Source organism: Musca autumnalis, unplaced genomic scaffold (genome assembly GCF_047663935.1).
Source record: "Musca autumnalis isolate F117 unplaced genomic scaffold, ASM4766393v1 scaffold_2, whole genome shotgun sequence".
Lineage (NCBI taxonomy): Eukaryota > Metazoa > Arthropoda > Insecta > Diptera > Muscidae > Musca > Musca autumnalis.
Genome location: NW_027411755.1, coordinates 83,960,179 through 83,986,884, shown reverse-complemented (window position 1 = coordinate 83,986,884; position 26,706 = coordinate 83,960,179).

Genomic DNA, 26,706 nt, shown 5'->3' with positions numbered 1-26,706 from the left:
GTTTTTTAAACAATTCTGGTCATTTTCTCAGGAAGTATGGACTTGCCCGTTGTTATGGGGGAAGCGAATATTAGTTGTTACAACAAAAATGAAAGTGGTTTGAGAGCAGGTCTTAAACTGCACTTATCTGAAAATGTGTGTGGGTGGTAGCCGAAGGAGTGGACCGAAATAGTCCATGTTCGAACTTCATCTTAGATTTGCAGAAATATTATGATGTCCAAAGTACGGACCAAATCGGTTACTGCCTTCGAAAGTTTTGAACTTTTGTGGGGGATGTACATAAAACATAGAACCTATATGGTTCACCTTCGAACTTAAAATAAGTGGGGACAAAATATTACGAAGTCCAAATTTTGGATCTGTTCCAGAGTTATAGTTTTTAAACCGCTCGGCCCTTGTTCTCAGGAAATATGGACTTGACCCTGATAAAACTTGTATCGTCCTAATGGGGGCAGCTGATACAAGTTGCTAAAAGAAAAATCAAAGCGATTAGAGAGCGGGTCCTAAAGTGAACATTTCCGAAATTTTGTGTGGGAGGTACCCGAAGAAGTGGATCGATAGAGCCCATACTGGAACCTCATCTGTGTCTGGTAGAAATTTCACGATGTGCAAAGTGCGGTTTTTTTCGCCCATTGATGCTTACTTACTTACTTAGCTGGCCCATTACAGAACATTTGTTCTATAGGCCGAACTAAGAAGAGATCTCCATTCCTCTCTATTTGTTGCTTCGCACTCTGGAATACCGCGCCTTTTCATCTCATCATCCACTTGACGCTGGTTAGGACTTATTATCGCCCATGTCCCCTATCTTTGTACTAAAGCGATCTAATTTACATCCCATCCCTGTACATCCCTGAAAATTTCAGTAAAATCGGTTCAGTAGTTTTGTAGTATAACATATTTTAAAAAGTGGGCGTTGTCAAGTCCTTGGGTCCCAGATAAGTACGTAATGTTGGAGACACAACCACAATTGTCTCGGAAATTAATTTCCAACCCGAAATATAGAATTTTTAAAGATGTATGGTATAGGGGAAGTACCCCGACCCTTCCGAAATTCAACAAAATATAGCCTATTTTCAACGGGCGCCATCCCTGTACATTCCCTGACAATTTCAGGAAAATCTGTTCAGAAGTTTTTGTATAAAAGATTAAAATTAAAAAAAGTGGGTGTGGTCAAATGTTCTTTGTTTAAAAACCTAAGTTGCGTTATGACGAACATTTCAAAAAAAAAAAAGGAATTATCCAAATCGGTCCAGCCGTTTTCAACTGATGCCATTACCAACGATCGACATTTGATTTATATATATATATATATATATATATAGATTTATTTATTTATTTGCTTTTTTCTACAAGACAACATTTTATAATTACAGTGTAGAGTTATAAATATACATCAAATATCCATGTTAAAATTACTTAATTGATATAAATTGATGATTATTTTAACATCAAAATAAAAAAAGAAAATTTAAATTAAATTAAGAAATAAAATAATTTTTTATAAATTTGTTAATCAATGATTTGAGTAAAAATTGATTATTCGTTTTTTGTATATCGTGGCGCAAAGTGTTCCAAGGATGTATAGTGCTGATATAAAATTGCTTATGATAAAGCCTTTGATCTAGTAGATCATGATTTGTTGATTCAAAAAATGAAATATTATGGTATAACTGGGAAGGAACAGCAGTTATTTAAAAGCTATTTGTTACGCAGGAAGCAGTACGTTCAAATTAACTCAGCAAAAAGTAGCATGGGATCGGTTAAATTCGGTATACCACAGGGAAGTGGATTAGGCCCCTTGCTATTCTCAATTTATTTGAATGATATAGTAAATTTAAACCTGGATGGCGAATTAATAATGTTTGCCGACGACATATTTTTGCTTTATCGCTACAAATATGATGTGGAATTAAGGGCCCGCATGGAACGCGATGCAGCTCTAATTGTGGAATTTGCCCGCTTAAATAGACTAATAATCAATCCAAATAAAACCAAATTGGATCGTTCTCGTCCTCAAATATCGAAATCCGATCCGTTTAGCATTTACGTGGATGGTGATTTAGTTTATGAACAATCGTCAACTAAATATTTAGGTGTTACACTTCAGGGTAATCTTTGTTGGGATATTCATATAGACAACGTTAAACATAAAATATCTCCAGCTATTGGAATCTTATATAAATTCCAAAATAAGTTAAACGTGAAAACCAAGTTTTTAATTTTTGATGCACTTATTCAATCCCACTTGAGTTACTTGGCAATCGCATATGCATACAACAAGCGCAGCAACGCTTTGAAATCTCTACAATGTTTGCAGAATAGAGCCTTAAAACCTATGTATAAGTTGCCACTTCGACATCCAACAATCTCATTATTTAAAGACTTTGCAACGGAAGTGTTACCAATATATGGACAACATGTTTATCAAGCCCTTTTATATGTTTTCAAGAATATTAAACAAATCGGCCACCAAACAATAAATATATCACAAAATCAAAACAATGTTAATACTCGAAATCAAAGTAATCTGCGAATTGCTAGGTGTAGATTGGAGAAAACTAAGCAAAGAATTGATTGCAATGGTAGTGGATATTATAACAACCTACCTAGAGAACTAAAAGCTATTGAAACTATTTCAGATTTTAAATATGCCTGCAAACAATATTTATGTTCAATAAAAGAAACATTTTTAATATAAATGCTTTAAAAAATATTTAAATTTTTTAGATTTTTTATTATTATTAGACTTATTTTAATGAAATTTATGAGTTATTATAATTCTAATGTTGTTTTTATTTTGAGTATATAAAATGTTGCCAATAGCCTCAAATATGCCACTTTGGCGCTGAGACCCAATTATGAAAGGTATTATAAATAAAATAAATAAAAAAAGCGTCCACCTTATAAATACTAGCAAAAACTCAGTGGGATAGCGCAAAATACTGTCTTTGCAAATAAGAGCTTCCCTGTTATAATAAGATTAAAGGCTCTCAAGCTAATAGTGATTCAAATAAACAATATTTGATATTAGAAACACAAAGGGGATAATTGTTCCTCCTGAGCCCACTCCACTATTTTAGTTAGATAAAATAAATTTTGTCTGTTACCATTTTATTGATATTTCTGCAAAATGATTTAATGACACTAAACTAATTATCTTCTGAAAATAGTTAATTAAACCCCATTCACTTTTATGCCGATGTCGTATTATTACCACTGGAAAAGAGATAGAGTACACAAAATAACGTCACTTTTGCGGGCACATACATATGTATGTATGTACCTATTGTACAGTCCCATTATAAAATTTTCCGCAAACCCCCTTCAATTTTATTTAAAAAAACGCAAACAAAGAGAATGGGATAAAACCGAAAGACAACTAAAACGGATGGATTTTGTTGTGAAATGAAACCAACATTATCAACAGAACTTAAACCATCCAAGAAACCCATCAAATTTAATGAATGAAAGAACACAGTCAATCTGTAGACATACAGGGAGGGAGGGTGCATCATTTAGGCAGTGAGGTTCCCTGGCATACAACAAACAAACACATCAATTGACAGTAAATCACTCAAAATGACAGCAAATTGATTGTTCAACAAAGATAACACCAACAAACAACATCAAGAACAACCAAAGCTACATCAAAATGGTTGACTACACTTTCGCACTTTCCAAAATAGAGATGAAACCTCAAGATATATTGTACACCCAAAGCCATACAAAACAAATCCTCTTCATTCATCGTTGACAATAAATGGGAGAAGACATCGAAAACAGTGATATCAAGAAATGTATTGGTAAACTAAAAGTGGCAGTTCTACACACAATATCAGAATGTGGCAAAAAGACGAGAAAACCGAAATGACAGTAAAACAGGCAAAAAAAAATACTATAGCGCCAACGCTCACAAAGCAAAACACAATAAAGCATTTGACTTCAGACGCTACAGTAGCGCACTGTCAAAATGAAAAAGAAAGGTTGTGATGAAACAGGACAAATTCTTTGAAGAACAATTTACAGCTCTCTGAATTAGGAGCGAAATTTTTACAACTGTCCAAATCTGAAATTAAAGTTGTAACTGTATGTATATCTAATGATTTGATAAAGTTTTTAGTCAGTGTTCTCTGATTTATATTGATGTCATTGACAAATATAGATGAATAAACCCCTCTGTGATCACCGTATTATGGGAGGATGATGAGTTCAACGACGCTGCAAAAATAAGGAAAATGAAATGAAAAACAACGACAATGACAACATATTGTTACAGTCAATGTGAGGCATTGACTCGCTTGCTACTATCGTATCAACACAATATGTTTTTGAAAGAAAGAATCGAAGATAATATTTCATCCCTTCTTCAAGTTATATTTGTGAAAAAAAGAACAAAAGAATTTCAAAATAAAAAGAAAAACAATTTTAAAGTCAACATCGTAGTAGATAACTTTCGTCGTATGCGTTGAATAGGGTGGAACCACGATTTGTGTTTATCCAGCATACATTTATAGCTCTCTTCCAGAACTAAAAAGTTTTTACAATTTTTACCACTTTTACACATTTTGCGTTCCCGTACACAAAATTTATATGAAAATCGTTTACGACTTTACAACTTTTACGACTTTTACCACTATATAAAGTACGGGAACAGGCCATATGATAATGTTTAAGATTTATCTTAGTATCTTATAATGATACTTACTTTTCATACTTTGCAGGAACGTTTGTACAATGGTGTGAATATTGAATATGGGCACACTTAATACCCGCAAAATTTAAAGGAAGAGATTCTATCCGATGACGTGATTTCATTGCATCTTTTGCATTGGTTCAAAGGAAGTCGTCAAAGATTCGATTTTTCATCAACATTTGAACCCATGCAAAGGAAGTCGTGAAATATCCGATCCTTTCACCAGCATTTGAATCCATTCCATCGATACAATAGAGATGCATTTTTTGTTTTTGTTTATATACATTTTTCAATGTTTATATACATTATACAATGTTGTTAAAACTCTCGTCGTAATGTTGTCTTACATTTCCTGTATATCAGGAGGTCCCCAATCTTCGAGCTAAAATAGAATCGGACTTTGCTCTTTGATATTACAAGAGTTTCCTTGTCTGTTGTAGGATGACTGTTGCAAAAATATGCCTTTCTTGCAATTGTTTGCTTGAATCCGATGTAAATTTTTTGTTGATAAATTAATTGTAGTTATTTCATGAATTTGTTTGAATTAATAAACAGTTTTTGTCACAAAAATCATATTTCAATACAGAATTTTCTATTTTCCAAACAAGATATGAAAATTTAATGCCAAAGCATTGGTGAAAATGACATGTCAAAGCATTGATAGAAAATGACATGCCAAACCATAGGTAAAAATGATATGTCAAAGTATTGGTGAAAATTACATGTCAAAGAGTTGGTGATAATGGCATGCTTGGAATCCAAAAATTAATAGTATTTTTTGGGGTCCACGCTCATATAAAATATATATATTTGATGTACCAAACACACTATATATGTCCAATTTCGATGAAATTCTGAATGAGTGACGGTATTCGGTCTAGAAATAAATTTGCCAAATGTTATCAAGATCGATTCAGATTTGGATATAGATAGCTCCCATTTTATTTTCGAACTACAAATGGAATAATTCTAATTACAAGTGGAATAATTCGAATTACAAATGAAATGTTACGAACTACAAATAAAATTCTCGAATTACAAGTAAAATAATTCGAATTTCATCTGGAAAAGGTGTATGTGGGGAGGGTATTATAAGTTGGTTTTGGCCAAAAAGTTTGTAACGCATCCAAAATGAATGTCTCGACGGGCTGAGTCGATCTAGGTATGTGTGTCCGTCCGTCTGTCCATCTAAACCCGTGATGAAAATATGCTATATATTTTGTTGAATTTCGGAGGGGCGAGGAAGCTCCGCTATGCCCGATTTTTTAAAAACTATATAAAAGACAATGTGTGTATGTTTGTATGTTCCGTATAGACTCAAAAAACGGCCGAACCGATTTTCTTGAAAATTTCAAAGAATGTACAGGGAACACCCGTGGTGAAAATAGGCTATATATATATTATTTTGAATTTCGAAAGGGTCAGGGTACCTCCCCCATGCCCTACTTTTTTAAAAAACAAATTTTAGCACGCCCACTCCGAACCACCCCGATCCGAACTTCCACTCTCCGAACCTCCCCCTCCGAACTTCCTCCTTACAAATCGATGTTACTCGATTGAACTCTTAGACTAAACTCTACTTGTGAGTTTAATAAATTACATATATCTTCTTATATAAAAGACATTGTGTGTATTTTAGTATGTTGGTATGTTTTTATCTTCCGTATAGACTCAAAAACGGCTGAACCGATATTCTGAATATTTCCGAGAATGTACAGGGATCACCCGTGGTGAAAATTGGCTATATATTATGTTGAATTTTGGAGGCGGCGGGGTACCTTCCCATATGCCTTTTTTTTTAAAACACTATTTTAGCAAAACTGACGAACATATCGGTGAGAAAGTTAATTTGCATGGCAATAATGGTTATGTCTCCGACCGTAGGTACACAATTTGGGGCCTAAAGACCCGACCACGACCACTTTTTTAATATGTTATATCTTTGAAACTACTGTGCCGATTTTCATAAAAATTTCAGAGAATGTACCGGGATAATCCTGGTGAAAATAGGCTGCATATATGTATATCCCCTGATTAAAATAAGCTAAATATTTTGTGGCATTTCGGCGGAGCGGGGTTTGACAATTAATTCGACAGACAATGGTGGTTGTCATTTAGGCATTTATTTGTGGCCTTAAGACTCGACCACGCCCACTTTTTTTAATATGTTATATCACCAAAACTACTAAAACTGAAAATTTCAGAGAATGTACAGGGAGGACCCTTGACTATATATTGTTCAAATTTGGTGGGGCGGGATACCTCCCCTATGCCCGACCGCTATTTAAGCAAAGCTGAAACGAAGGATTGAATAAATTCCTAACCACCCCTCTCAGAAACACCCTGCTCCGAACTTCCACCCCCAAACCACCCCGCTTCTAACTTCCATCTTCCGAACTTCCATTCTCCAAACCACCCTGCTGCGAACTTCTTCCCACCGAACCACCCCGCTCCGAACTTCCACCGTCAAATTCGCCCTGTTTCGAACTTCCACCCTCCGAATCACCCTGCTCCGAACTTCCACCCTCCGAACCATCCTGTTCCGAACCAACCCATTCCGAACTTGCACCCTACAAATCGATGTTACTTGATTTTACTCTTAGACTGAACTCTATTTGTGAGTTTAATAAAATAACATATTATATATAAAAGACCGAAACGACCGATTTGCTGAAAATTTCAGAGAATGTAAAGGAACGACCTGAGGTGAAGCCAGGCTATAAATTTTGTTGACTTTCGGAGGTGCGGAGTACCTCCCCAATGCCCTATTTTTTTAAAAACGCTTACCTATTGGTGAGAATGTTAATTTGCGAGGCAATTGTCGTTGTGTCTCCGACCCTAGGTACTCATTTTGGGGCTTTAAGACCCGACCACGCCCAATTTTTTAATATGTTATATCTCTGAGACTTCTACAAATTTCGGGGAATGTACCGGGATAATCCTGGTAAAAATCAGCTATATATTTTGTGGAATTTCGGCGGAGCTGGGTTTGAAAATTAATTCGATAGACATTGGTGGTTGTGTCTCCGACCCGAGGCACTTATTTGTGGCTTAAAACCCCATCACGCCCACTTTTTTAAATATGTTATATCTCCAAAACTTCTAAGCCGATTTCCATGTCATTTTCATATGATGTACAGGGATGGCCCTTGGTGGAAAAAGGCTATCTATTTTGTTCAATTTCGGCGCCTTTTTTAAATGCGCTATATAAAGTTTACAAACCGTAAGTCCCGACCACTCCCACTTTCTTAAATATGTTAAAAATCAATGGAAATACCAGACATTCAATTGAATGAAGGGCACATATCGACGCCTCCAAACAATAGTATGCTAAGTCGACTTAGCATGTTTTCAAGTTCTTTACATTTTTACATTTTACGTCCTTTAACTTAAATTCTGTCAAATTTTGGTAATGATCGGTCAATCCGAACAGAAGTTATAAACATATGTTTACTCAGAATAGTAGTGAAGGTCAAAGAAAACTGTAAACTTTGAGAGCTTCTCCTGCAAAACTCACTTTTCAGACTTAGCATACTATTATTTGGAGGTGTCGATATGCAATATTAAATATAAGTTATCACCTGGAACGAATTCACGACGGCACATAAAATTCCCTAGAAGCTTTAGATCGGTTTTGAAGGATTTAACAAGCAATTCACGTTTAGATTTCAGACAAACTTTTCCATTTACTATTCCAGCAGATGAAATACATGCATGCCTGAAGTCATCAGCTTTTCGGCGGTATGTTGAAATTGCATATTGACACCAACAAATCTGACAATTTTTTATATATAGCAACTTGCAGATACCGACTAAGTAGCGATGCAAGAAAAATATAATTGATGACTTAAGAAAAGGTAACATAAAACAGGTTCAAGGGCCAGCAACGCGCACCGGTTCGGCTAGTATATACATATATATTGCCGGTAAATTTTACGCGTTTATTTATCGACACAGAAATGTTTCATTTAACACCAAAGAAAATTAGGCATTTTCCTGACACGATATTAAACGAAATATGCTGAATGAAATTCTACATAGTGTGGGAGCTCAATATCATTCCACTGATTTACTCCACCAAGGAATAAACTTTGACGTGGCGGTGGAGCTAAGCACATTCATTACTCATGGGAAACTGATTATTTTTATTTTATTTTAGCGTATAATATAGTCGGCCCGTCCGACTTTGTTTTATATAATATAGTATTATTGAAACCTATTAGTATGATTTTCCAAAAATCCAGACTGGCTCTCCGCACCAAAATCAAAATTTCAAAATTTCGAGATTGTAGAGATTCTGATACGAAATCTTTTCCAATTCTCTATTCATTGCATATTGAAATGGGAAATTTCGACGTTCTTGATATAGTTCTCACAAATCATATATGAAATCTTCTGCAATTCTACATTGGTTCAAACCCCTAATGTATATTTTTTTCCAAACTTGTCACAATTTGATACTTTGCTATATTGAGTATATAAGTTTTCAGTATTGAACCCCATAAAATTGAATGAATGTCCTTTCTTTTCTTTTTCATTTCGATTCATTTCAGTTGTTTCGCACAGAATGAGTGATTTATAGCCGAAGCATTGAATTTGATTGCAGAAGACAAACTAAACATTCTTTGGAGTTTATTGTCTCTCTCAGTAAAAAAGGGCGTACGTAAACTTCTTTCCACATTCAAGCGTTTCTTTATATCAACTGTTTGTCAGTTTGTCCATTTTCATAGGGTATATGAACTTGTTCGAATAAAAAAGAGGAAGGGAAATCCAATGATGGTGTTGACTGGCTAGCACCCATTCGGAATTGTAGATATTCATACTGATGAAGGTGGTAGTGTGTTTTAGTACATGTTGTGGTGATGGCTGGAAAAGCTGATGTGTCAGTAATGACGCAGTCAACAACTTTTCAAACCCAACGAAATACAAGTATAAGAACAGTAAACCATTAAAACCACACCACAATTTGTTAAAAATGTACAAAGTGAATGACGGTCAACAAATAAAAAGACTTTGAAGGGAATAAATAAATGGACGGCCAAACAGTTGTATATAAACATATGTACAAATGTTTGTACATACATAACCTTGTCGTCATGGAAAGGCAACTATATAGGTATACATATATTTTATCACATATCATTTGTTTTATAGCATTCCTATCTTTTGGCGTGTGTGCGATTGGTTTTGACCCTTCCTTCGTATCCATGTCAAAAATGACAAACCTTAGTATTTCGACAGATCTAACAATCAGAACCAACCACAAAAAACAAAAAAAAAACACAATGGGAACAATACAAATGTTTGTGAAATAATTATTATTATAGTTCATTTTTGGTCGAAAAATGTTAAATGTTCTCGACCATTAAAATGTGTATAAAGCCTGGCATACAGCTTAGTACATATCCTCCAATGGTGTAAAATGTTTTCTTTTTCTATTCCTCTCGAATAAATTCCGTAGTTACTTATATTACTTAAATTGCATTCCGAGTTCTAATCGTTTTATAGTTCGGTTATTGTCGAATACAAAGTGATTGGATATAAAACTCTCATATACAATTTTTAAGTTTTTAATATATAAATGCAACATATAATATTTCAAGCTAGTGTTGATAGCTTCAATATACTCGTGCACATTATTCTACTATTAATCACAACGTGATAACATCAGGGAAAATCATTGAAACGTTTCAAATAGAATCTTCCATGGACAGCGCATAAGAACAAAATTGTCCATGAGTGGGGTTTGTTGGTTACTGTGTCATTATCATCAAAGGCGTCAGCGCCCAAGAAATTTTTCCGAATTTTTTCAGAAAATCTAAACTTTTCTTCGAATTTTTCATGAATTTCTTTCCGACTTTGGACCGATTTTCTTTAAAAAATTTAAAGTTTCCACCAAATTTTTTTCCGAATTCGCACCGATTTTTTTCAGAAAACCTACTCCGATTTTTTCAAAAATTTTCTTCAGAATTCGGATCGAATGCCTCACGAAACTCTAAAATTTTGCTAGAATTCCCTTAAAAAAACTTTCCGAATTTGGTGACCACGTCCATACAAGTTTCGAACCGAATTCGGCATCAGAATCTGAAATTTATTCAGAGTTTCTGACCAAATTCGGAAAAAATGTTAGCTGGGTATGTATGTTATGTGCGGCTTGTAATGCTGCAAGGCTACATGCTACGGAGAGATAAAACATACGGATATGCCTGTGTGCTTCACAAACCACCAAGAGAAATATAAATTAACTAGCAAAATGCCCGCTACTTCGTATGCGGAAAAAGAATAATATTCAAATAAACAATATTTAATATGGTGAACACTGAAAATTTTTATGAACTAATACCTATTTGAATTGATACTTAATTTCTTTCAAGTACTGTTCGTACACGTTTTGTTTGAATCTCAAAAAAAGACCTCTCCACTTCAACAGCGGCCTACATTTTAAATTTCAGTCCATGTTCTATTAGAACGGTATGGGTATTTTGAAAATTTTATCCACATTTTCCAACCGAATTTTGGAATTTGTGATATCAGAATGTAGAAAACCGATCGATTCTCCGGCCAGACAAAATTTTCGACGGTGGCAAAATACCCCACAGTAATGTTGGCGACATTTCCTGAGTATTTCAGCCATGTAAAACTTCTCTACAAGTGGTGTCGTAAGGCACGTTGTTCGGAGCTATTATGAATTGGGGTGCACTCTTTGATATGAGAGAAGTCTCCCTTGTCCCGTCTGGGATGTTTGTGGAACAATTATTACATTATTTAGAAACCGAATTCGTGTTAATATAGAAACAATAGTACATTATTCATTGCAATTTTTAGAATCCAAAACCTTACCTCATATGTTACAGTTTTACCTCTACTTGTTCACCCAATGCCAATGTATTACATGTAGAAACCTTTCATGCATTTAAAGGTGGATTTTAATAAACATTCTGATCCAATCTGAACAGTGATCCTCACAGCAAATTTCATTTATCGATTTACTCAATACCAGTGCTTCAATATTAAGTATTACTTAATACTTCTTGCACATTTATTATAATTTTAACAATAAACCTGACAAATAAATAATATACCAGAATTCCACTTCTATTCCTAAGCCCACTACCAAATTTATTGCAATTTTGTACTTTTCACACACTAATTATATAATCCCTGCTTCATTGATACACCAACGTCAAATTTAATACCATTCAGTACATTTCGTATTTCTCAATAAGTCAGGCAGCCCTCAGCCTAATTTCAGAATTTGTATGCATTTCAAAATATCCTTATCTAAACACCAACACCATCCCTCATACAACAATTCGAAATTCCATCTTTATTCCTTCAAGCAACGTAAAACTGGTACCAAATTCAGTACTTATAATATGTATAAGTTAAAAAACTACTGCCTTTTATCCAAAACTAAATCCCAACCGCAATTTAGTATTTTTCGTATACATAATACCGAATTTCACAATTTCAGCTCTACTAATTTACACAATAAAAATTTCTTAGGTATAAACAGCTCAACTCGAAAGAGAATTAATTAAATATCACTATAAATAACCTTCGCCTTAATAAGGCAAAAATAAAAAAATACAACATTTGAACCAAATTTTGTGCCATTTTGTAATTTTCGTACACTTATTGTACGTATATCCACAACCACATCCATACCTCAACCCTACTCATCAAGAGCGTCTATAATACCAAATCTCCGAATTCCATCTCTATTCATAATACCATTAATACTTTTCGTATAAAAGTACGAATTTCAATAACTATCTCCAACAGTAATTCCAAATTGCAAGATTCTACCCTAGCCGTCCATCCAAAAATAAAATGTTCCAAATTTAGTACTATTTATTACTTTTCGTAACCATACGTACGAAATTCCAGCTGTCTCCGTTCACCCAAATCCAAATTGAACCAAATTTAGTACCATTTAGTACTTTTCGTACCCATAAGTACGAATTTCCAAAACTTCCTTAACCCTACACTCCAATCATAACATTAACTTGACATTTCTGGATTCCTGCTCTATCCGTTCACCCAAATCCAAGTTGTACCTAATTTAGTACCGTTTAGTACTTTCCGTACCCATAAGTACGAATTTCCAAGACTAACTCAATCCTGCAGTCCAACAGTAATCTTAATTCCAAATTTCAGGATTCCAGCTCTATTCCTTCACCCAAATCTAAATTATACCAAAGTTAGTGCCATTTAGTACTTTCCGTACCCATAAGTACGAATTTCCAAGACTAACTCAATCCTACAGTCCAACAGTAATCTTACCTCCAAATTTCAGGTTTATGTCTATGCAAATCCAAAATTTACCAAATTTAGTACCATTTAGTACTTTCCGTACCCATAAGTACGAATTCTTAAACCAACACTCCAAAAGTAATCTTAGTTCCAAATTTCAGCATTCCAGCTCGATCCGTTCACCCAAATCCAAATTGTACCAAATTTAGTACCGTATACAACTTTTCGTAAAGTAAATAAATTCAAAATTTCAGGATTCCAGCTCTATCCGTTCACCCAAATCCAATTTGTACCAAATTTAGTACCGTTTAGTACTTCTCGTACCCATAAGTACGAATTTCCAAAACTACCTCAGTCCTTCACTCCTTCACTCCATCAGTAATCTTAATTCCAAATTTCAGTTTTCCACGCCTATCCAAATCCAAATTTTACCAAATTTACTACCATTAAGTACTTTTCGTACACGTAAGTATGAATTTCCAAAACTACCCCCATATTTCACGGGTTTTTATCTCAATCCGTTCACCCAAATGCAAATTGTACCAAATTTAGTACCATTTATTACTTCTCGTAAACATATGTAAGTACGAACTTCCAAAATCATTTCCTTATATCAACACCACTTCCCAACCTTGATTCCCATACTAAATTTGAAGATTGTAGCTATATCCGCTCAAAATATACAATTGGTACCAAATTTAGTAACTCTCAGTACTTTTCGTACACTTATAGGTGGAATTTCCAAAAACCATACCAAAGGGTTCTCTCTATAACTCTCCATCAGTGACCCTCGTTCCAAATTTCAAATTCTAGTACGAAATAAGTACGAACTTGCTGGGTTCCAGCTCTATTCATTCAACCAAATCCAAATTGTACCAAATTTAGTACCATTTAGTACTTTTCGTAAACACAAGTACTAAAATTACCCCATATATCAATCGTACACTTCAACAGTTATCTTAATTCGAAATTTAATGTTTCCAGCTCTATCCTTTCACCCAAATCCAAGTTGTACAAAATTTAGTACCATTTAGTACTTGTCGTACACATAAGTACAAATTTCGAAAACTACCCACATATCGCAATCCTATATTCCGTCAGTAATCTTAACTCCAAAGGTCAGGTTTCTAGCTCTATCCTTTCACCCAAATTTAGTACTTTTCGTACACTTAGAGGTCGAATTTCCCAAAACCCTTTGGTACATCTTTCTTACTCTCCATCATCATCCCTCATTCCAAATTTCAGAATTCTAGCTCTTCCCGTTTGCCTAATACAAAGTGTACCATATATAGTACCTTATAGTACTTTTCGTACCCTTATAGGTCGAATTTCCAAAAACCCAGCCTTATCTCACCCCTACTCACCGACAGCAACCCACAGTCAAAATTTCTGCTATCTAGCTTCAGCGGTTTTGTCTGGGCGATGATATACATGTCACTCACTCACTCAGTCATCACTAATCTCTTTTATATATATAGATTATTTATTATTTAGTAATTATTATTTATTATTTAGTTCTCTATGCGTTCACTCACATCCAAATTGTACCAAAATTTAGTACTTTTCGTACCCATAAGTACGAATTTCCAAAACTTCCTCAATCCTACACTCCAACATTCCAACTCTATCCGTTCACCCAAATATAAATTGTACCAAATTTAGTACATTTAGTACTTTCCGTACCCATAAGTATGCATTTCCAAAACTACCTTAATCCTACACTCCATCAGTAACCTTAATTCCAAATTTCAGGATTCCAACTCTATCCGTTCACCCAAATATAAATTGTACCAAATTTAGTACATTTAGTACTTTCCGTACCCATAAGTATAAATTTCCAAGACTAACTCAATCCTACACTCCAAAAGTAATTAAATTCCAAATTTCAGGATTCCAGCTCTATCCGTTCACCCAAATCCAATTTGTACCAAATTAAGTGCCGTTTACTACTTTTCGTACCCATAAGTAAGAATTTCCAAAACTACCTCAATCCTTTACTCCATCAGTAATCTTAATTCCAAATTTCAGGTTTCCATGTCTATCTAAATCCAAATTGTACCAAATTTAGTACTACTCGTACACATAAGTACGAACTTACAAAATAATTTCCTTATATCAACACCACTTCTCAACCTTGATTTCCATACCAAATATGAACATTGTAGCTATATCCGCTCAAAATATACAATTGGTACCAAATTTAGTAACTTTTCGTACACTTATAAGTCGAATTTCCAAAAACCCTTTGGTACATCTTTCTAAATCTCCATCAGTTACCCTCATTCCAAATTTCAGAATTCTAGCTCTTCCCGTTTGCCTAATCCAAAGGGTACCATATTTAGTACCTTTTAGTACTTTTCGTACCCTTCTAGGTCGAATTTCCAAAAACCCAGGCTTATCTCACCCCTACACACCGACAGCAACCCACAGTCAAAATTTCAGCTTTCTAGCTTCAGCGGTTTCGTCTGGACGATGATATGTCAGTCACTCACTCACTCACTCACTAAGCTCTTTTATAAATATAGATGCTAATTACTACATTCCTGCAATGACTTTTTATCAACCTTTTGAAGTTAATTTCCGAAGTAGGAAAGAATAGATGTGCCACGACATCAAGGTTATAGAGACGGCTCAGTGCACAATACATCAGACACAGTAGGAGTTTCTGTCTGCAGTCAGGCGGCGCTCGTAGCATTAAAACCAAACACTATCACATCATAAAAGAATGTTATGAAGAACTTACTAAATCCGTTCCTCTGACCAGAGTACTCATAGTTCTTACTTGGATCCCAGGTCATAAGACTTCTTATAAACCTCCCAAAGGCGTCAGTCGCAAAAGCAATGGGAGCAGTAAAAAGGCATTTCTCCAAATACAATCATCTATCACAAGCAGAGATCAAGACCACATTACAACATAAAACGTACAGCGAAAATCAATTGTATGATTAGCGAAATTCCATGGAACCTGGCAAGGCTAATTAAGGTTCTAACGGGTGACTTGGCTCTTGGTTACCATGCAAAGCGCCTACATACATACATACATACGCTGAAACGAAGAAGAGAGGAAAAGGTTAAGCACCTCCTCTGTTGTTGTAACAGTGTTTTTATTAATATTTGTAAATGCATTCTTCTGCTTAATTTGGCTCTGGGTCTATCTCCAGTTCTAAGAATGCGGGGCGTCATCATTGACCGTGCAAAACCTTGAGCTATCTATCTGGTCGTTTCCGAGGACCGAATGCCACAGCTCATGATGAGCATTAAAGCCTCTCAAGACCAGATGGTTATGACCTTTCAAAAGCGGGCTAATGGTGGGCCTATAACCTTGAGTACAGCTATCCTTCCTGAGTGTATTGTAACCATCACGGCGCTGTAATGGAGCTGGCAAAAAATCGATGGAACTATCAATAGTATCGAATATTTTTTTTTAAATCAATATCGGTAGATAGTTTTCTCTATCGGTATCATCGGATTAAAAATCCCTAACCTAAAATCTTTTGAAATGAATAGAAATCAAGCTGCATTTCGGTTTTGTGGATGTACGAACGTAAGTCCGTTGTCACACGTGAAAGTTTTTCGGAAAAGTTAATTGTATTTTTGTGTCTGTTTTATTAGATAAAAGCAATGTTCTTTTTCTCCTTTATATTTCTGTGAAGTACTTGTGCAAAATGTTGACAAAACCAGGGTTTCGGAGTCGGAGTCTACGAGTCGGAGTCGAGCAATTTTGCTGGAGTCGGAGTCTGAGTCGAAAAAAATAACTCGACTCCGACTCCGGGCAAAATTTTTTCCACGTTATAGAAATATAACATTAAATTTGGAACAAGAACATTTTTTTATAAATAATTTTTTTTTATTTTAAAAGAAATGTATAAGAAACCATATATGCAAACGGTATATTATACTAAGTTAAGGGCAATTCACAGGATAGTTACTATCCTCTGAAGTGTAGTCTATTAATTCCTATTTTGTTGATCCAATTGATTCTTTAAAGTTCTATGACAATCGAATTAAGATTGGATCTTTAACCTCTTTCGTCAGAAGTCTTACTGCTCTTCTCACAAAGGTCTATTGGTAGTCTCATCTAGTTTTTTATGAGAAGTCATCCTTGTCTTCTATTAAAGACATTGTGGTCTCTATGGGAAATCTTACTGAATACCCTGTGACACAAAATGGAATTCAAGATCTAGGGGTGGAAAATTCCTTTTCGGAATGAAAGCCCCAATTGAGAACCCCAAATGATCCCATAGCTGAAATTTCCGAGTTGTGACATGATGAATTTTTTCATTGACCCCCATCAATCATTGAGAAAATAGCTATATATCTCTGTTTGGAGATATTGTTTCATCATTTTTGGTTGACATGTTTTCAGTTAAATATAATAAGGAACCTTTCTGTCGAATATGCTGTCCTTCTAGCTCAGTTCCTTCCATGTCCTTTTTTGTTCTTGAACTCAAAAAGTAAAACAAAATGAAATTTTCTACAAAATGTTCCCCGAAAATTATATGTAGGTTTCCCATATCCAAGAAATCGATACTGTCACATTTTCATTGTCCTTTACCAGTTTTATCCGTTACTTTCTCAAAAAAACGTATGTTTATGTACTTCGGTAAATTTTGCATAATATATTAACTATATATGAAATTCGGATGGTTACGCTACTGAATTAGGGCATCATAAATTCGTTGTTGGTTAACGACAGATTCATCCCGCCATAACTCAGAAGTCTGACAAACGGCGAATCTTTCTTCTAGGATTCATTATATACTCGATGAGGGCTTTAGATGTAGACATTTAAATAACCGGATCTGTCCGCCAGGAACAGATATAGTTCACGTGTATCCGAGTTTTCTACACAATCATATACGACATTCAATAAAAAACATAATCATAGAGTTTTCATGAGAAAGGATCGGGTAAAAGTGATAAAGGACATTGAGAACATGGTAATATCGATTTCTTGTCCTAGTGGACCGACCCTACATAAAATTTTCCTAGCAACATTTTTGTAGTATATTTTCATGCACGAAATGTCATCGTGTGCTAAATTTTCAGTTTCAGAAAACATCCATCTGCCTAAGTGCTGGGTAGAATACACACTATATCTCAAATATTTCAATAAAATTATGAACTCCACACCAAGTTCAAAATGTGAGCGCTGCATTTTAGTTTAAGGGTTGATCCCTACTTATAAATTTCAGAAAAAAGTAGAATGTATAAATATCATAGAATCCCAATAGAAAATCAAATCGTTGATGACATTTTCGTCGACGATTCGTTGACGAAATCTATGAAATTGTCATGTACGACAACTTGCATGACCATGTCTTGCATTTTGTCTTGGCAACAAACTCAAAAAAATTCTCAAAAAAGCGAGCTTTGAAATAATTGTACATATATTTATGAAGATATTAAATTTTCTATTTGTAATACATTTAACATTGTGAAATCATAAAATTTGGAAGCCGCGTCACGATGTATTACAATTATTATTTATGCAAAAAGCGGTAAAAATAAGTAGATTAAAATGCATAAAAACTAATTGTGTTTGTTTTTTAAATACGTGTATTTAGGTTGAAGGCATGGCGAACTTTGAAATCGCGATATGAAGCACATGGTATATGGTAAGATTTTCGAATATATTAGTGGTTATTTTCAACAGTCATTTATAATCTCTTTTTTGCAGAATCCACAAGGTGAAGGAGATCGCCCCTTCAGTTGGCTGGGGAAAGAAATAAGGCGTGGTAAAGCTGGAAGAAAGTGGTGAAATGCAGAACATCCGGGAATTAAGTATAATTAATTTAAGATAAAATTAAAATCAAAAAAAAAATTCCACAAGGCAACAAAATGAACTTGTCTTTAGTAGGGTCGTTAATGACAAATAGCAAGACAATGTCCGCAAAGCAGTCGTCAACGAAATAACGGGTTTTTTGTCTTCCAAGTCGTCATCGACGACAGCTTCACTTACCTTGTCGCCCATGTTGTCGTGCATGAATACCGGGACATTTGTGTGAAAAAGTCGTCAACGATCCCAAAGGGCTGTCTGCAAGGAGTCGTGAACGAATTGGAAATGTCGTGCACGATTCATCAATATTGTCTTAAAGACACTTTCTATTGGGATAGGTGGTCAAATTTTTAAGTCGATCGGAACAATATTGTCTTAGTGTGAGCGTTGGATGGGAACAATTTATTTTATTTTGTATGCAGCATATAAACTGTGCTTTTCTCAAAATCTCCCACAAAAAATGTGACAATTGCTTTATTTGTTATCGAGCTAGATTTGGCACCGCACAATGCTTTAATAAAAACAAGATTTCGTAAACGACCTCAAAACTTCGTAATATCTTTCTCTTCCAGATGAAGAAAAAAATCTGCCAAAAAGTTAAGTTGGTTTCTCGGAAAAAATCATGAAAAATGACTTTTATTGAGCTTTACAACTGGGATTCTCCTTTTGAGGCTAAGAACACTAAAATGTTGGCTTACATCCAGTTTGAAACATGGTCACGAATTGCTTATAATTTTTATTGCATGAAGTCCTTATGATTTATATTGCTCCTTCATTTTCACATATTTTGAAAGCTTATCGATTTTCTCACGCGGAAGAATTCCGTCCAGAATATACTCGTGCAAAAAAAGAAAACCGGAAAAAAGTTCTAACTTTGCTATTTTTCAATGTAAGATTCGGCAGAAACAATATTGATATGTTCGAATGTATTCGAACGAATGTCCTTTCTAATGAATGTGTAAGGAAAAACTAACATATTAGGCTATATAGGCCAAAATATAGGAAAAAGTTAACAATTTGTGCAAATTTTATTATTTATTTAATGGTGGTATAGGAATTTACTCTCGGAGTCGACCCGGAGTCGGAGCCGGAGTCGTGAAAAAAACTCGTCTGGAGTCGGAGTCGGAGTCGAGCCAAAAATACCTCGACTCCGAAACCCTGGACAAAAACATAAACAATTCCGCCATTTTTATTTCCAAATTAATGGTGATGATTAATGATAACGATAATATCGATAACTATCGATTTTTTTGAAATGAAATACCGAAAATATCTAATGCAGTTGTTGTTGAGCTTGGTTTCTTGCACCGCCGCGACCATGACATTCTTCCGACTCATGAAGTCCACTATTTCCTCGATCTAACTTCGGAGTCCATTGTAATTAAATTAGCCCAGTCAAAATAGACATGCGTGTAAGGGGGAAATAGCAAAAGTTCCCACAGAGCTGAATTTTGGTGGAGAGCTAGGGTTCACCATTAGAAGCAACGTCTTAAAAGTCCCCATCCATCCCATGTGTGCAAAACAAGTTATTGGGGGTCAAAGGTCATTTTTGGAGGCATTATTCAGTTTTTGTAATTTTTCTCAAAAACGGTAAGACTTAGCAAAAGCCGGCTAAAGTAAAAGTTGTAGATTTAATAATTGTCTACAAGAGAGGTATTAACAATTTTTAAAAAAGACTTACCATTTTCTAGATATCGCGATCTAAAAATCAAATAACAAATTAGCCGCGTAAGTACATTATGAGGCGAACCGGTTAAAGTAACGACACTATGTGTTAGGTACTTCCATAAGCTTTCAAACGATATCAACATTGCAGTAATCGGTTCAGTAGAACCGGTTCTAACCCGGTTTTTAAATTTGGCCTTTTGGGTCGAATAACCGGCGAACCGGATCCGCCACCCTTGAAAATTATACATTTCCGCAACAAACCCTACCTTCGGACAAAACTTGAAAAAAATCGGAGTTTTCGTTTGGCGATCGTTCCGAAAACCTAAAAATCCTTAAAATTTGACCTTTGACCCCGAATAACTTTTTTTGCGCTCATGGGATCGATGGGGACTTTTAGGACGTTGCTTCTAATGGCAAATCCTAGCTCTCTACCAAAATTCAGCTCTGTGGGAATTTTTGCTATTTCAATGTCTATTTTGACTGGGCCAAATTGCAAGAAGAATGCATTTTCGGGGATTAGAACTACAACGGCTACGTGTAGGGCTGCTGTTGGGGGACTGCGGGGGAGTCGAGTAATCTGACGACGACATACTGAGAACGGTGTTCACGCAGCATGTAGCAACATAGCAAACTAACTTAACAACAACAACTACCGACAACTATTGCATCTCACTGAAGCTTGGATTTGGGTGAAAATGCGAATTTGACAAACCGATCACGAATATATTGGTCCTAGGTTTTCCTCCGTCCCGGCACGAACCAATAAAATGCGGAGCAGGCATTCCGGGATATGCTGATCGCAACACAAAAAATCGATACAAATGCAAACATGTGCACACAGAGGTGGCAGCCGCTGACCGTAACATTTTAATGGTAATTCCAGAATTCCATCTGTAATTCATCATTTCGTTCGTAGTTGGAATTTTTTAATTTCGACACCTCCAAATAATAGAATGCTAAAGTGAGTTTTGCAGGAGAAGCTCTCAAAGTGTGGAAATTTTTTTGAACTTCAGTACTATGCTAAGTCAATATTTGTTTATATTTATTTATTTATTTATTTATTTATTTATTTATTTATTTATTTATTTAAGTTAAGAACGTAGTTGACACTGCCGACCAATTATAATTGTTCGAATCAGCATATTACTTTTGCACGCGCCCAACTCATACCATCATCAAAAGCATAGTTCCATTCACCTTTACTTACGACCAGCTAAAACCACTGACCAAGCATTGCACGCGCATCCGGCCCAATTACACTATTCCTGATCATGCATTTCCCACGACTGTAAATATATGCAATACCATCGATTGGGAGTTCTGCTGAAGACATTAATCGAATACAGAAGGCAGTCTTAGTTACGCAGTCGAATGTAAACGTTGTCTTATAATTAAAGTGTCAAGTAATTCACAGTAATAATATAAGTGTCAAGTAAATTAATAAAGTGAATTAAAAGTGATAACTTCAGTGTTTTACTAATAGAAACAGGCACCGTGGTTTGCCTTTGAAATATATTTTTTTAATTAAATCGACTGGAAATCCTTAACTGGCGCCCGAGCAGGGACACCGCTACAAAAGTGAAAAGTGTAAAAAAGCGGGATCCTTAAATAACAAAAAATTCTGCGAATCCTACGGGACCCTCCAGAATCATTGTTAGTTATCCTCCTTCGCCAAACCGGTATTCCTGGTGATCAATTAACCCTAAAATATCACAGAAGGTTACCGGAGTGAATGTGAAGCTACCCGTACCCGAGTAGGTTACCGTGGGCATAAAAGCGGTTTTCCAAAAAGGAAAAATACGGACCTTCCGCGAGGATAACAAAGGATATCCAGTCGATCGCGTCGCGTCGCGTAACTAAGGCTCAACGAGCAAAAAAATACATATCCTTAAACGGAAAAAAGAATAAAATATAAAAATAAAAAATACTACACAAAAAAGGAATAAAAATCCTTTAGAAAATTGAAAAAAAGAAAGAAAAATATTCCACAAAGGAAAGAAATATCCTTAAATAGGAAAGAAAGAATAAAATATAAATCAAAAATACCAAACAAAAAAGGAAAAAAATCCTTAAAAAAATTGTAAAAGAAAAGAAAGAAAATATTCCAAAAGGAAAGAAAGAAATAAAGAAAAGGAAGAAATCCTTAAAATTTTTTCAAATAGAATCCAAAGAAAAGAAAATAAATCTTAAATAAAAAATCCTATAAAGTGAGAAGTGAAGTGAGAGTGTTCAAAAACGAAACAAGCCGTATAACCAGGTGAGTCCTTTTACCATTCCAATTTGTGACAATAATGGAGGAAATGAGAACGACTTTGACAACCCTTACGGGGCGGTCAATAGGCTTTTAGAACAGGTCAAGTTAGTAGAGAATAGACTAGGGAGACTTGAACAATCAAATGATATGACGGAATTAAATAGGAGACTTGACGAGTTAGAACGGCTAAGGCAAAATGGAACCCCAAACACTGAGGAAACGGTGTATACATTAGCAGTTCCTAGAACTGAGGAAGACCTTAAGTCAATATGTCGGCTACCGGATAGTGTCAAAGAGTTGCGCACTTTTGACGGTAACCCGCTTCATTATGTCTCTTGGGTCCACTCTGTGGAGATGGTCCTAAAGGACTTCGAGATCGTAAAGGATAAGCCAATATATAGGACAATCATGCAAAGTATTAGGCAAAAAGTTATTGGAGAAGCGGACACGGCACTGGTGTCCTACAACATCTTCGACAGTGACTGGAAAGACGTAAAGAAAATATTATCATTGCATTATGCAGACAAGAGGGATGTCCAGACGCTGGAGCATCAACTCAACCAGCTATCTCAGGGATCGTCGAAGGTCGACGAATTCTATTCAACTGTGAATAACCAGTTGTCCCTGATAATTAACAAAATAAAAAGTGAATCATATAGCGAAGAAACTATTAATGCTTTAATAAGTACCCATAGGAACAGAGCATTAGACATATTTATACGAGGTCTTACCCCGGCTCTGTCCAGAATGGTGATCATACAAAGACCAAGGACATTGCCCGAGGCATATTCTGCATGTCTCGAACTACAAAATCTAACAATGAGGAATAATATTTTGCATCCAGGAACGCATAGGAATTCGCAGTCAACAATCAGTCCAACAGATACATCTCCACCTACACCAGCTCGACCACCCAAACATTACAATACCCAGCAAAATGTTCGATGCCAAAGATGACATTCAATCATGGGTGCAAGTGATCTAGCATGTCATATTTTTAGCATCTTCATCGATGAATTTTATATGAGCGTGGACCCCAAAAGATGACGTTCTTTTCTGGATCCTAAGCATGTCATTTTAACCAATGCATTGACATTCTTTGACATGTCATTTTAACCAATGCTTTGACATGTCATTTTCACCAACCCCTTGGCATGACATTTTCATGTCTTGTTTGGAAAATGGAAATGCTCTATTGAAATATGGTTTTCATGAAAAACAAAACTCTTTATTAATTCAAACGAATTCATGAAATAACTACAATTAATTTATCAGTTTAGTTTTTCAAAAGTTTACATCCAAAATTGCAATGTAATCACCACCGCTCCAACGCAAAAGATTACTTCCTCCGTTCTCCGCAACTGATATTCTTTCATCTTACAAAAGGTTTTTTCAATTATCTTCCCATTACCAGTTCAGATTTCGACATGGACTCCAAATGCACTCCTTTAAGTATTTTTATTTCGTAAATTACTTTTATTATATAATTTTGTTATTTTATAACAACATTTTGGTAATTTATACTCTTTTGTTTAGTGACGGAAATATGTAGCGATCTATAACCCGGCTTGCTTTAGGGATCTCTAAGAACAAAATATAACGAACGGGGAGGAGAAACTTTTTATGGAAAATACCATTTTTGCTTAATTAATTTATTTTTAATTGTTTCTTTCCAAAAGTAGTTTCTTCTTTATTTTCAGATTCTTGTTCCTTTTCGTTTCGGACTTTTTTTCAAATTCCAAGAAGCGAGATTTGATTGATTTCATTCTATGTCAGATTTAGAACAGACAAGGGAGCTTTTAAAATAGCAACGTGTGCAGTCCGATTCTATTTTTAGCTCGATGGTTGGGACTTCATATAATACCAATTGTTTTGAAGTTTTAGTTGTTTGATATGCAGGAAATGTAAGACAACATCACGACGACAGTTCTAACATCTTTGGTCTGTTCCAGAAACTGCAAGAATCTACTTATTTTACAACGTAACAATTTTTCCTTTATGTTATCGGAAAAAAATAGTAAAAATTAGTAGATTTTTGCAGTACTGGAACATACCAAAATGAAAATAAACATGTGTGTAAATAAAAACACAAACATCATCTCTATTGGATCGATGGAATGGGTACAAATGCTGATGGAAAGATCGGATCTTCCACGACTTCCTTTGAACCAATGCAAAAGATGACATGAAATCACGTCATCGCAAAGAACCCCTTCCGTCAAATTTTGCTGGGTAATTACAACAGGCAGAACAATAACTTCAAAGCCAATAACTGGCAATCAAAGAATAACAGTCATGACTATAACCCGAATTATAGGCCAGTTCCATACCCCAAGAAACCGCAAATCAAGCATGAGCCTATGGAGGTGGATCGTTCTGTACAATCAAGGAATGTTAATTACATGAATCGCCCCAGGCAACCTGAGAAAAGACATGGATCTGAAATTCATAATAGGGACAAACAGCCGCGTATTTTTCACCTAGATGCTAATTGTGAAGATCCTGATCCATATGATATCAGTGAGGAAGCACTGCCTGACGAAGTCAATGACGAGACGAGTGAACAGAATTTTATGGAGGAAGGCCATCAAGCCTACCTTACATAGAATACGTAGACCGAAAAAATAGAATATTACAGTTTTTGATCGACACCGGCTCGAACAAAAACTTTTGCAGCCCAGACCTGTCTGCCGGAAGTACACCCTTAATTAAACCAATTGTAGTTAATACGGCGGGTGGAGAAATTCTGATAACCAAAAAAATAACAGGAGCATTTTTTTCCAGGTTTGGAATATCAGACAAAATTACCTTTTACATTTTACCCGGACTAACATCATTTCATGGAATTATAGGTGACGACTGTCTTAAAGAACTAGATGCATTGATAGATAGAAGGGAGAATATTCTCCTTATCAGAAATAAGATAGTAATTCCCCTAAAGGCTAAATTAAGCAATGCTTTAAATTATGTACTAGACGATTCGGTACCAGTTAGTACTCGAGAAAAAATTAACCAACTTCTGGAAAAATACAAAAATTTATTTGGGCCAATAGACAAAAGTCAAGCAGTTTCAACGAATGTAAAAGCGGAGATACGAACAACTACACCTGACCCGATTTATACTAAAAGTTACCCATACCTAGCCGCAATGAGGGAAGAAGTAGAGAAACAAATTAAAGAAATGTTGTCTGAAGGAATAATACGTCCATCCAAAAGTCCTTACAATTCCCCCGTTTGGATAGTTCCAAAAAAATCTAAACCAAACGGTGAGAAACAATTTAGACTGGTCATCGATTATAAGAGACTTAATGCAGTAACTATACCAGATACATACCCCATACCCGACATTAACGCTACATTGGCAAGTCTTGGTAATGCCAAATATTTTACAACTATAGATTTGACTTCTGGGTTTCACCAGATTCCAATGAAACCCTCTGATATACCGAAAACTGCATTTTCAACGATGAATGGTAAATTTGAATTTCTACGATTACCTTTTGGATTAAAGAATGCTCCGGCAATCTTTCAGAGGATGATCGATGATGTTTTAAAGGACTATATCGGAAAAATTTGTTATGTCTATATTGATGACATAATTGTGTTCGGTAATAGTGAGAAGGAACTACTGAATAACGTTGACTTAGTTTTTGGAAAACTCGATGAGGCTAATTTGAGAGTTAATATTGAAAAAACTCACTTTATGCAAACAGAGGTTGAATTTTTAGGATACATCGTGAGCGCGAGTGGGATAAAACCGGATCCGAAGAAGATAAACGCTATAGAAAATATCTTACCCCCAAGTAACCTCAAGGAACTAAAATCATTTTTAGGAATGACATCGTATTATAGACGGTTCGTTAAAGACTACGCAAAGGTAGCGAAACCTTTGACAAATATGACCAGGGGGGAAAATGCACAAGTCAAAGCCAATCAGTCTAGGACTTAACCGATGAGGCACTCGTAGCTTTTCAAAAGTTAAAAACTCTATTAACATCAGCGGAGGTTCTAGCATTTCCAGAGTTTGATAAGGCATTCAACCTTACAACAGAT